General features: G+C 46.0%; 1 protein-coding gene across 1 annotated transcript in view; it reads right to left on the bottom strand.

Moving 5' to 3' along the window:
* Positions 1-7,707, bottom strand: part of GMCL1 (germ cell-less 1, spermatogenesis associated) — a 126,228-nt gene extending 118,521 nt beyond the window's left edge. The window contains exon 1 of the mRNA XM_075601326.1: positions 7,259-7,707. The gene's annotated coding sequence lies outside the window, so the exon portion shown is untranslated. The remainder of the gene's footprint in view (positions 1-7,258) is intronic.
* Between the last annotated feature and the right edge of the window lie 4,541 nt (positions 7,708-12,248).

Here is a 12,248-nt window from a genome sequence, read left to right as displayed (position 1 = left end):
GTATAAATATTGAATAGGTGTCTTGCCAAAAATTGCGGTGACTCTAGGTGTTCCCAGTAAATTATGACTATCAGTCTTTCACATTGTTGTGGAGGAATTTTGACCCACTCTTCTTTACAACGTTGCTTCAGTTCATTAAGGTTTGTAGGCATTTGTTTATGCACAGCTCTCTTAAGGTCCCGCCACAGCATTTCAGTCGAGTCGAGGTCTGGACTGGGCCATTGCAACACCTTGATTCTTTTCTTATTCAGCCAAATCTGTAGATTTGCTGGTGTGCTTGGGATCATTGTCCTGTTGCATGACCCAATTTCGGCCAAGCTTTAGCTGTCGGACAGATGGCCTCACATTTGACTCTAGAATACTTTGGTATACTGAGTTCATGGTCGACTCAATCACTGCATGGTTCACAAGTCCTGTGGCTGCAAAACAAGCCCAAATCACCACCCTCCACCACCGTGCTTGACAGTTGGTATGAGGTGTTTGTGCTGATATGCTGTGTTCGCTTTTCGCCAAACGTGGCGCTGTGCATTATGGCCAAACATCTCCACTTTGGTCTAGTCTATCCAAATGACATTGTTCCAGAAGTCTTGTGGTTTGTTCAGATGCAACTTTGCAAACCTATGCCGTGCTGCCATGTTCTTTTTAGAGAGAAGAGGCTTTCTCCTGGCAACCCTTCCAAACAAACCATAATTGTTCAGTCTTTTTCTAATTGTACTGTCATGAACTTTAACATTTAACATGCTAACTGAGGCCTGTAGAGTCTGAGATGTAACTCTTGGGTTTTTTGCAATTTCTCCGAGCATTGCACGATCTGACCTTGGGGTGAATTTGCTGGGACGTCCACTCCAAGGAAGATTGGCAACTGTTTTGAATGTTTTCCACTTTTGAATAATCTTTCACACTGTAGAATGATGGACTTTAAAATTGTTTGGAAATGGCCTTATAACCCTTCCCAGATTGATGGGCAGCAACAATTGCTTCTCCAAGATCATTGCTGATGTCTTTCCTCCTTGGCATTGTGTTAACACACACCTGAATGCTCCAGACCAACAAACTGCTAAAACGTCGGCTTTTATAGGAGGTTGTTACACTTGCTGATGATCAATTAAATCAAGGGCATTTGATTAGCAGCACCTGTCTGCTACTTAGGAATTAAAATGCTATGGAAGAAGTAAGGGCGTACTTAGTTTTTCACACATGGCTTCTCCATTTTGGCTTTATTTTTGTTAAATAAATCATGTCATGTGTTGTTGTTCATCTGAGGTTGTATTTACCTAATTTTTAGACCTGCTAAGGAACAGATGATTGTTATGTCCTGAAATGTAAAACCATAGAATTCAAACAGGGTGTGCTTTATTTTTCACAACTGTACACATATACACACTTTTCCAGATCTTTTGACTGCCCGTAAAAAACAAAAAAAACAAAACAAATCTATGTATATGGAATAACTGCCAATAAATCCACTATACTGTATGTATCATTCATCAGAACATGTGCCACCTCATATGCATGCATTTGCAAACAAGGGACGCATAGCTGTTCTGTTTTTTTGCAAATAAAAATAGTTCTCATACTTAAAATTATTTTTATGTAGGATAAAGTGTAGAAATGTCATGAGATAAAAAATTGGAGGACCAGTGTCTAAGGTATTATTTGTAATTAACAGTCGGCCGCCTCTATACCTCAGAATGAAGTATAAAAGGTGTACAATGAGACGACATCCATTGTCACAAGTATGCTTCCCTCTGGCACTTCTCCCCGTGTTTTCAACCCAAATAAAAAAAATTTAAAAAAAACTGCTGTGTCCTACAGATATCCTGGTAACCCCGCAAAACGTGACTGACGATAATCAAGAAGTTCTGAAACCAGCTGAAAGTTGAAACCCACAGCTGCATTTAATTATCGACCTACCTGGCGGATTTACCACAGGATTTGAGGATTTTCAGTAGACAGTACAGGGCCATGCGGATCGGGTTATCTTGCGTTAAAAAAACCTCTAAAAATAGGACTCATCTACCTATCCCCCGTTTTTCCCCATAGAAATTAGCGAGACTATTTTTGTATTCATTAGTGGGGTCCTTACAAAGCTTAAGACAAGAATGTAACTCACCTGTATATTTAGGAGTAATCCATCACAACTATGGCCCTGGTCAGCTGGCTTCACAATATTCAATGATTTCAAAGCTTTGAGCTCAATTATGTCAATATTGGAAAGAATATTGTGAGAAATAGCCAAGTATTCCTTAATCTCCCCAGTCACCAACCTCTGAAAAGTTATGATAGAGGGGTTGGTAATAGAGGGATCAAATTGGCTGTATAGCTTAAAAACGGACTAGCAACATTATTTGGTTTATGTTTTTCAAGTCTAAAATCCATAGGTGATATAGTCTAAAAAAGCTCAATCTCAGTTTAAAAAAATGGGAGGGGCGCTGTGTGGGTACAAAAGAAAAAACACCCCTTATAAGATCAAAACCCAAATCCACCACATCATGTATTTGTGTCAAAAGGAGTGCCACTAGGATCGTGACATCATTTATAGAACAAAATACAAAAAGGCCTTGTGCTACATCCAATTTCACAAATTATATAGTTAAATACTTATCTGTTTATCTTCTCATAAGCAAGGGTAATTTTGTCCGATACCTGGTCACAATCCTAATAGCACGTACATTATGTGGTGGATTTGGGTTCTTAGCTTACAGGGGCTGAATGCGCTTGTTAATTTAAGTTGGTAAAACAACTTTGAGGTTAGTGACCCCTCCTCTGTTTTCAAGCTCACTCATTCAACCATTTTAATTGCCGTTCTTGCTAAGTACTTGTGAATGACAAGTCTATAAAGACAGCTCTCCCTCCATAAGAAGGTGTCAGAGCTTTTTGCAGATGCAGCAGTTAAGGACCTACAGAGGGGCTAAACTCTGACATGGCTGTAGGCTTAAAATAATAATTCAGCCAAAGAATTGTACAAAAGAAAGGCATGAGGTAGGACCGCATGTTCTGCTAATGTCAACACACATATATATATATATATATGGATAAATTACAGAATACGTTTTTTGTATGGGTGCGGTCTTTGTGACATGGTCTTGTCCTTTTCCTCATCCCCTTCCCCTCTCGTGCTTATATTAATAATAATAAAAAAAGGATGGGGTTGCTCAGGTTATGGTTATTGTGCCGGAGCCATAGAATGTGTGGTGTAACTAACCTTCGGTAAACGTCTGAATATCACCTGCCCTGGAGCCACCTTTATAAATGTTCAGTGTAGTCCTGAACCACCTTTATAAAAAAATTTTTATAATATGTCAGCTCTTCCCTGTGCTTGGTGACATGTTCCAGTCTCCTTAGCCAGTCCTGCGTGTTGTCCCCTTTAAGTGTATCCATGTTTCTTAAATTGATATAAATCAGTTTTCATTTTAGACAGATCTGTTAACATCAACGTTATCATTTGGTGCAATACATAGACACTTGGCAGGACCTCTGCTTCAGTGACTTTATTCTCTGTTTGCTCCTTATGCATACTGTATATGATAGAACTATTGCTTTGGTATATAACTATGTGGATTTGTTCTTTTTTTTTTTTTATGTGGTGGTAATTTGACAGAACACAGGACTGAGACTGCATTGGGAGCTTTGGTTTTTAAATAAATATTTATTTGGCAGACCATTCAAATTGGTGATAGATCACTTTGCACGTTGAATAATTATATGTACATTGATACACCTGATGCTCCAAGGGCTGACATCATTTGGAAAGTGGGCGGTTCACAGACAGACCGGTATTCCTGCCTCTTTCTGGACACTGGGTACAAATAGGGGCTTTGATGGACTTTTGGATTAGTCTTGAGAAAGGTCCCAGAAGGAACCGACACGTGACACAATCTAATAGATATTGCACCCTTTTCTGGGATGTGTTTGTCGAGTCGATACACACGATTGCATTTTAATATAATATAAAAAAACTTAAGAGAAATATATACAATTCACACATTTTCGTTAGACATTGGCTGTAAAAAGTTAAACACATTAGTACTGTAGGTACAACTAATGTTTGCAAGGTTTAATAGTAGTGAAACCGTTCATTTGTGCTTTATCATTAAAATGACAAACTCCACCCAATATTTTTCTTTTAAATCCTCCATGTTTGTGCATTATCAGACGTACATACAATAGCAAAAAAGAAGGCAAATATAGATCTCAAAATATGGTCTGATGAGCAGTAACGTTCAGAACTTCATCACACGGACACTCATAAGCAAACAGAAAAAAAAGTTTGCTGCCAATAACACTGCAACTGTTGTGTAGAATTGATACGATCACTGGCGTCAGGTGTTTAGGAAAGGGATGTCAGATGCAGAGAGGCTGCATTTTCCCAAATTCACTTATCTTTGTTTGCTATCATTACCAACATGTCCCTCCTGCTAATACATATATAATACTGTATTAACAATTGCCAACACACCTGTCTTTCCTTTACAACAGCTCATTAAAATGCTGAGAAGATAACCTTTCTGGAGAACGGGAAAATAATCATTCTCATCGCTCCAATCTAACCTGGAGATCACTTCCAAGAACGAAAAAATATATATTGAAAACATCGTGCTACATAAACAAATGTCAAATATACAACAGTCCATCTTCAGCAATAACATGAGATAATACTTCTATTTTATAACGACAATTTCAATTGATCGGAGCCCTAGATGCCTTTATGATGTGAAATCTTATCCAACTATTCTTGGCTCCTCATCCACAGGTTCATTTTACAGATGGGTAAACTTAGATGTTAATAAAGTCATCAGCATGGGCATGGATAGTGATCTCTGGATTAATTTTGTTCTAGAAACAAAATCAAGACTCTTGCTAATGTAAAAACAACATTCTCCGTTTTGTCACTTTAGAAAAACTTTATTTTTATTACGAACACCTACCTTACACCATGGCACATTTTAGACTGTTCCTTTGTCTCCATCTATAGTGTAGATCAGGGGGGCGCAAACTTTTTTCCCTGCGCCCCCCTGACGGCTGTCCCCTCGCTCCCGCGCCCCCCCCCCCCAACTCCAACTTACCCGCGCTCCGGCGTAATGACGTCACGTTGCCATAGCAACGTGACATCACATGACCTCGCAGCGTCATTTTGACGCCGCGTTGCCATGGCGCCGCAGGGAGGAAGCCGCCGGAGCCACGGTAAGTTAGGTTTACAGAGGCCCTGCAGCTCCCCCGGCACTTAATTTAAGTGCCTTCGGGAAGCGCGCGGGGCCTCTGTAAACCCCGCGCCCCCCGTCGGCAGTGTCGCGCCCCCCTGGGGGTCGCGCCCCACAGTTTGCGCACCGCTGGTGTAGATCACCTTAGGTTTCTCCTTGGGTGAATAATATTGGGCGGCATGAAAAGCTTAGTTAGAATGTTACCTTTTTTTGTAAGGGGCATCCTGACCAATATTCGTTTTGTACAGAAATTCTGATACAAATTTAATGTTAGTGTAGTGCCTGCAATTTACAGTTTGTGAAATGGCCATTCATGCTGTGCTTATTTATACTCAAACATTTGTGTTTATCTATTTATATAGCAATAAATCTAAATTAATATAATTTGTAAAGCGCCTACATATTCCGCAGTGCGGTACAGTGGGGATAAAAAGTTATCTATATTACATAAATAGGATGACATACAAATAAAGGACAAACAAGCACAGCAAGAGGTAATGAGGGCCCTGCTCATGAGAGCTAAACAAACTAGATGAGCGAGAGATAAGCACTTGTATGTACGCAAGTATATATTTTTATTTTCTTTAACTCCCACTAGGTAGTGATGTACCGGGTACTACCCGGTGGCTTTTCAGCTACCCGGAAATTACCCGGACCCGGCAGCTGGAAGGTGGACCCAGCACTGGGTATCCGGGTAATGTCAGGGTAGTTGAAAAGTATCTCTTACTTACCTGCTGGAAGCCCGCACAGACATCTGAACAGGTAAGCAGAGGTGCGGGGGTGGTGGGGCAACATCAGCGGTCAGTGTGGAACCCGCGCAGGAGCTGCAGGACTCCATACTGCACTGAGCTGGGACCATGTGACCGGAGCAGAAGCTTTCCTATTGGACAGCGGGCTGTCCAATAGGAAAGCTTCTTCTCCTACTCCGGTCACATGGTCCCAGTGCAGTATGGAGTCCTGCAGCTCCTGCGCGGGCTCCACACTGACCGCTGATGTTGCCCCACCACCCCCGCACCTCTGCTTACCTGTTCAGATGTCTGTGCGGGCTTCCTCCACCCCAGGTTATTTTCCTCCACCCCCAGGTAAGTGAAAAAACGGATAGCCGGGTACAAGGCGCCAAATCCTCCGGGTACCCGTTACCCGGTTTTAAAAAAAAAATGTACGGCCCGGTCCAACACTACCACTAGGTACTATAAGCTTTCCAATTTTGCTTAACATTACAATACAGATAATATATTAAAACAGATTGGAGAAGTTCATCAAGAAACAAGTGTAACATTGGGAGGAACAAGTCCCTGTCCATAGAGATAAAAAAAAAAAAAAAAAAAATTGTGCTGCACGGTAAAAGGGTAAATAGTTAGTCTGTAAGTATCCCTAGAGATCGAATACGGTGCACAGCATAAGCGATAATCACAAAAAGTGGTTTATTGGGTACAAAAATGAACAAATATGACAGACGTTTCGGTCCCCAGAGGACCTTCTTCCTGAAACTTCGGACATGTGTGTGCATTTTGGACCCAATAAACCACTTTTTGTGATTGTCTCGTGCTGTGCGATATATTGGATCGAGAGAGAGAGAAGAGAGAAGAGAGAAGAGAGAAGAGAGAAGAGAGAAGAGAGAAGAGAGAGAGAATTATATACACAAACACTTTTTTGAGGGGGGGGAGCGAATTATATACACAAACACTTTTTTGAGGGGGGGAGCATCTTTATCCCTTGCACTGCTGGCTCTGAATTCGTTATTGTCCCGTGTCTAACATGACAGGTGGTAACAAGAGTGGGTGAAGCTGTCCAAAACTGCAACATTTGTAGCGTTCCCCCCACAGCCCCCAAATTCAATTCCTTGCAAAAGTTTCACAAAGCCTTAAATGGTTAATGTACCAAAATTAGTCAGCGTTAAGCGAAATATTGCCTGACAGTGAAACGGGTAAAAGGTAAAGACAAAAATGGGGACATTTCGCTGTGTTAGTGACCGGGGAGGGAGTTATGCGCCTCTCGTGGTAACTCAGCTCCGGTGTATCTGGCTGAGTAAAGTACCAAGCCACAGTGTCACCCACCTGTATCAGTCCAGGTCAGCTCCGGTGTCCATTCCCAGGGAGCCATGAAGAGGAGAAGCGGAGCCTGGGTCCCGAGGAGATGGGTGCGGGGAGAGCAAGCTGGGGTCACACGGTCAGTAACGGAACAAACATTGCTCCAGCCCTGGGATTCCCATCACCTGACAGCCCCCCCCCCACCCGCCCCGCTTTCCTAGTCACTTTAACCTGGTGACCCGGTCCAGGACCCCCCTCACACCTGGTGACCCGGTCCAAGACCCCACTCACACTGGCTCCTCTGTCTGTCACTTTGTCTCACACTGTCACCCCAGCACCCTAATGCCGGTGTCCTGTCACTACTCGTCCCCGGTGCTTCCACCAGTGACACCAGCCCGTACACGCACACCCGCCCCCCCCAGCTCTTATCCCGTCCCTTGCCACCCCTCAAATCCGCTACACCGGTCCCTGCCACCTCTCACACCCGCTAAGCTGCGCCTGTCACCCCGCCCTCCCCACTCCGGCTAACTAGCCCTGTGACTTTCTCACCCCCTCCGCCCGGTCCTCCGTCACCCCGGCCTCCCCCTTGTACTCTCCTCGGTCCGCTCTCCCCTTAGCCGTTGCTTTCGAGTGTTCAGCCTTCCATCCGGTCTCGTGCACCAACCGCTCCGTTGCTACGACTGCTGCTGCCGCTTCTGCTTCCTTCACCTTCGGCTACTTCCGGAAACTTCCGAAGTTCCTTCGGGTAAAAAGATGGGAGAGGGGAGGAATTAGGGGTTTCATTCGACCACGCCCACATCCCCAGCCGTAATGCTGCATAGTCACGCCTAAATTGCGGACGTCACGGGGCCCCCGAAGCCACGCCCCTCTACGTGAGGACCTATGCATTGCAGCTTAGTGACCTTTCTTATCCCTGGGTCCTAGATTCCACCTGGTCAACATGCAGCATGGAATTGTTACTACATTGCTAGAGGGGGCACCTATGGCAGTGACGGGATAGAGGTGCATGCTAATATTTACATTGAAGCAAAGTTAAAGTATTTTGAGGTTAAACCATACCAAAAATGTTTTGTGTGTGTGTGTATTATCAACTGGCACACAGTGCTTCCACTGTAGCAATGGATTCTGGGAAATGACATGCAAATGAGCATACAGTGCCACCTTTTGTCTCAAGACCACATTACATGGTTAAACCCTTACCAATGCATGCTGCTTTAAACACAGCTTTTAAACATAGCCTGGGATGAGATGCAAAGCAAATAAACCCACTCATTCTAGGTGATAATGGTTGAAAGGCAGGGTTGCAGACGTGTCTAAGACATGTGAATGTGCTCACAAGTACGGTGACCAGATGTCCCGGTTTTGCCGGGACAGTCCCGTTTTTTTCGGTCCTGTCCCGGTTGCCGGTCCATCACCTGGCCCCATCGGATTTTCTCCTGGCCCCGTTTTTTTAGTTGGGGCTGTGGTGCGCGGGGGCTGCGGTGGTGCGCGGGGGCTGCGGTGGTGCGCAGGGGGCTGCGGCGAGGATGCGGCAGCCCGGCCGGAAGGAATTTTAAAAATGCCAGGGCTGAACATGCCGGGCCTCGGGATTGGTGGAGGATGCCGGGGGCGGGGCATTAGAATGCCGGGCATCAGAGGATTGGATGAAGGTAGGAGGATTCCGGTGGGGCGGGACTTTGGCTCTCCCCGGCTTTCCTCCCCCGGCACTCTGGTCCTCCCCTGGCACTCTGGTCCTCCCTCCGGCCCCCCGGCTCTCCCTCCTTCCGGCACCCGGTCCCCAACTCGCAGGGGGGAGAGTGATGTGAGATGCAGGGGGGAGAGTGATGTGAGGTGCAGGGGGGAGAGTGATGTGAGGTGCAGGGGGGGAGAGTGATGTGAGGTGCAGGGGGGGAGAGTGATGTGAGGTGAAGGGGGAGAGAGTGATGTGAGGTGCAGGGGGGGAGAGTGATGTGCAGAGCTGTGAAGGGGGGGAACGGAGCTTAACGGGGGAACGGAACTCTGAAAGAGAGGGGGAAACAGATGTCCAGGGGGGGGACGGAGCTGTGACCGGCGGGGGACCGCAGCTGTGAACAGGGAGGGGGAACGGAGCTGTGAAGGGGGGGGGGGGACCCAGCTGTGAAGGGGGGGAATCGGAAATATGAACGGGGGGCGCAGCTGTGAACTGGGGGGCGGACCAAAGCAGTGAACAGGGGGGGTTGGGGGGGGTATATGAGATAGTCCTCTATACACACAAACACAAACTGCAGCCCCCACCTCTATACACACAAACACACACTGCAGGACCCACCTCTGTATACAGAAAAACACACTTCGGGGCCCACCTATGTATACAGAAACACACACTGTAGCCAGAGTTGCCACCTTCTATTGAAGGCGAACCCGGAAATAATTTGTTTAGACCTTTTTATTATATATTTATTTATCTTGCCTTTGGCTGTATCCTCCCCTCCAATTTCCGTCAACATGGCTGCGCGACATCACGTAATGCTCATTGCCATAACAACGAGACGCTCCGTGACGTCACGCAGCATCAAGTTGACATGACAACGAAATGCATTATGGTGACGAGGCATCACGTGATGCCACATTGTCATAGCAACAAGTCACCGCCTGACGGGGGGCGTGACGTGATTTACATTGTTTTATAAATAATTTTTTTCAGTGTCCCGGTTTTTCATTTTGAAAATCTGCTCACCCTGCTCACAAGTGATATTCTTTCTATATATATATATATATATATATATATATATATATATATATATATAGAAAGAATATCACATATATATATATATATATATATATATATATATATATATATATATATATATATGAGAGAGAGAGAGAGAGAGAGAAATGAAAAGTGTTTGATTGTTAGTAGATGTGGGGATTCTCATTTGTCCGTCGGTCCGCCCACCCATGCCCCGCCTCCCCAACGACTCATATACAGTGTTCGACAAATCCTGTCGTCCGCACGCCCCGGGCGACTGGATTTGACACCGTGGCAACCTCCTATTGGCCCAAGCAGTGCACGTGGTTTTATTTAAATTTTCCCTGCTCGCGCTGGGAAAAAAAACACAGTCCCCCTACCAGGATTTTTTGTGGGCGCGCAGCCAGGCTCTATATGAGACCGCGCCTCACGAGCGGCCATTCTTTTTCCACAGAGATCTGTTGGACACAGTAAGTATTCTCTGCCTCCCCACGCCTCCTGCACGCCCTCCCGCCGGGATCCCTCAGTCTCCCCATGCCTCCCGCAGTCACCCCCGTGGCCCCTCTGCCTCCATTCCGCTGCCTCCCATGCCTCCTGCAGTTCCTCTGGCTCCCGCGGTCCGTCCGTCCATCTATCCCCCGCATGAACGCCCGCCTGCCTCGAGGTTCCTCTGCCTCCCGCCCGCCTCGCAGTTCCTCTGCCGCGCGCTCGCCTCCCAGTTCCACAGCCGCCCGCCTCGCAATTCCAATGCCGCCCGCCCCTCAGCTGTGAGTGTGTGTGAGTGTGAGTGTGTGTGTGTGATAGAGAGACAGTGTGTGTGAGTGTGAGTGTGTGTGTGTGATAGAGAGACAGTGTGTGTGTGTGTGTGTGTGTGTGAGAGAAAGTGTGTGTGTGAGAGAGACAGTGTGTGTGCGTGTGTGCGTGCGTGTGCGTGTGCGTGCGTGTGTGTGTGTGTGTGTGTGACAGTGTGTGTGTGTGTGTGTGTTTGTGTGTGTGTGTGTGTTTGTGTGTGTGTGTGTGATGACTGACTGGGTGACTCTCTCTGTCACTCTCTCTTTCTCTGTTACACTCTCACCCTCTCTCTGTGTGTGTCGCTCTCTCTCTCTGTGTCTGTGTGTCGCTCTGTGTGTATGTGTGTGTGTGTGTCACTCTCTCTCTCTTTCTGTGTGTGTATGTGTCGCTCTCTCTCTGTGTGTGTGGGTGTCGCTCTCTCTCTCTCTGTGTGTGGGTGTCGCTCTCTCACCCACACTCTCTCTGTCTCACACTCTGGATCTGGATATCTTATTTTCCCTATATATCTTAACTGCCATATACCTACACCAAAATAACCTATACAGCTTTCTTCCAGATCTGACTCTCAAGCTTCACACCGGAGACATCGGAATCCGCCCCTAACCCAGAAGACAGGTAGGGAACACCTCCCCTCCAATGTATAACATTGCGGAATTGAGGGACTGCGGATCAGGTAAGATCCCCGGGATTGCTGCTTTAGATATTGTGAAGCGGGGGGCATCCAGACACTGGTTATGGGGTCCAGGAAAGTAGTCATTCACATCTGGCTTTTTTTTCTAGATCCAACATTTACTCACACACACGTAACAAGGACTAATTGTAGTATAATGTAATACAATAAATAAACTTATGTCAAAAACGAATGTTGTTCTTACTAGGAATTTTTTCAATTTATTTTATTTTATTTTTTTAAAGCGGGACTAGGGGCGGGACTAGGTGGTGAGTAGATGTTTTGGTGATTTGTCGACCACTGTGTATATATATATATATATATATACTGTATATATATACTAGCTGAGAGACCCGGCGTTGCCCGGGATGTAAATGCGTAATAGGTAGTATTATTTATAAATCGTGGAACAATAGGTGACTGTTTGTTGTAAAGGTTGGATAATAATATTGAAAAGAAAGATGGAAGAAAATGTAATACGATGTTGTATAAAAATGGTTTATTGTAACCACACCACAGTACAATGTATATTTTGGTGCCATAAGTGATGTAAAAATCTGAGTCGTGTGTCCTGCTAGGGTGTGAGGCGGCGCGTGGCGCGTGGGTTGTGAGTGCTGTGTGCGAGTGGGGGTCCTGCTAGGGTGTGAAGCGGCGGGTGGTGCGTGGGTTGTGAGTGCTGTCTGTTAATGGGGGTCCTGCTAGGGTGTGAGGCGGCGGGTGGCGCGTGGGTTGAGTGCTGTCTGTGAGTGGGGGTCCTGCAAGGGTGTGAGGCGGCGGCTGGCGCGTGGGTTGTGAGTGCTGTCTGTGAGTGGGGGTCCTGCTAGGGTGTGAGGCGGTGGGTCAGTGAT

This window comes from Ascaphus truei, chromosome 5 (genome assembly GCF_040206685.1).
Source record: "Ascaphus truei isolate aAscTru1 chromosome 5, aAscTru1.hap1, whole genome shotgun sequence".
Lineage (NCBI taxonomy): Eukaryota > Metazoa > Chordata > Amphibia > Anura > Ascaphidae > Ascaphus > Ascaphus truei.
The sequence above is the reverse complement of the archived record's forward strand: the minus strand, read 5'-3'. Positions and strand labels throughout refer to the sequence as shown.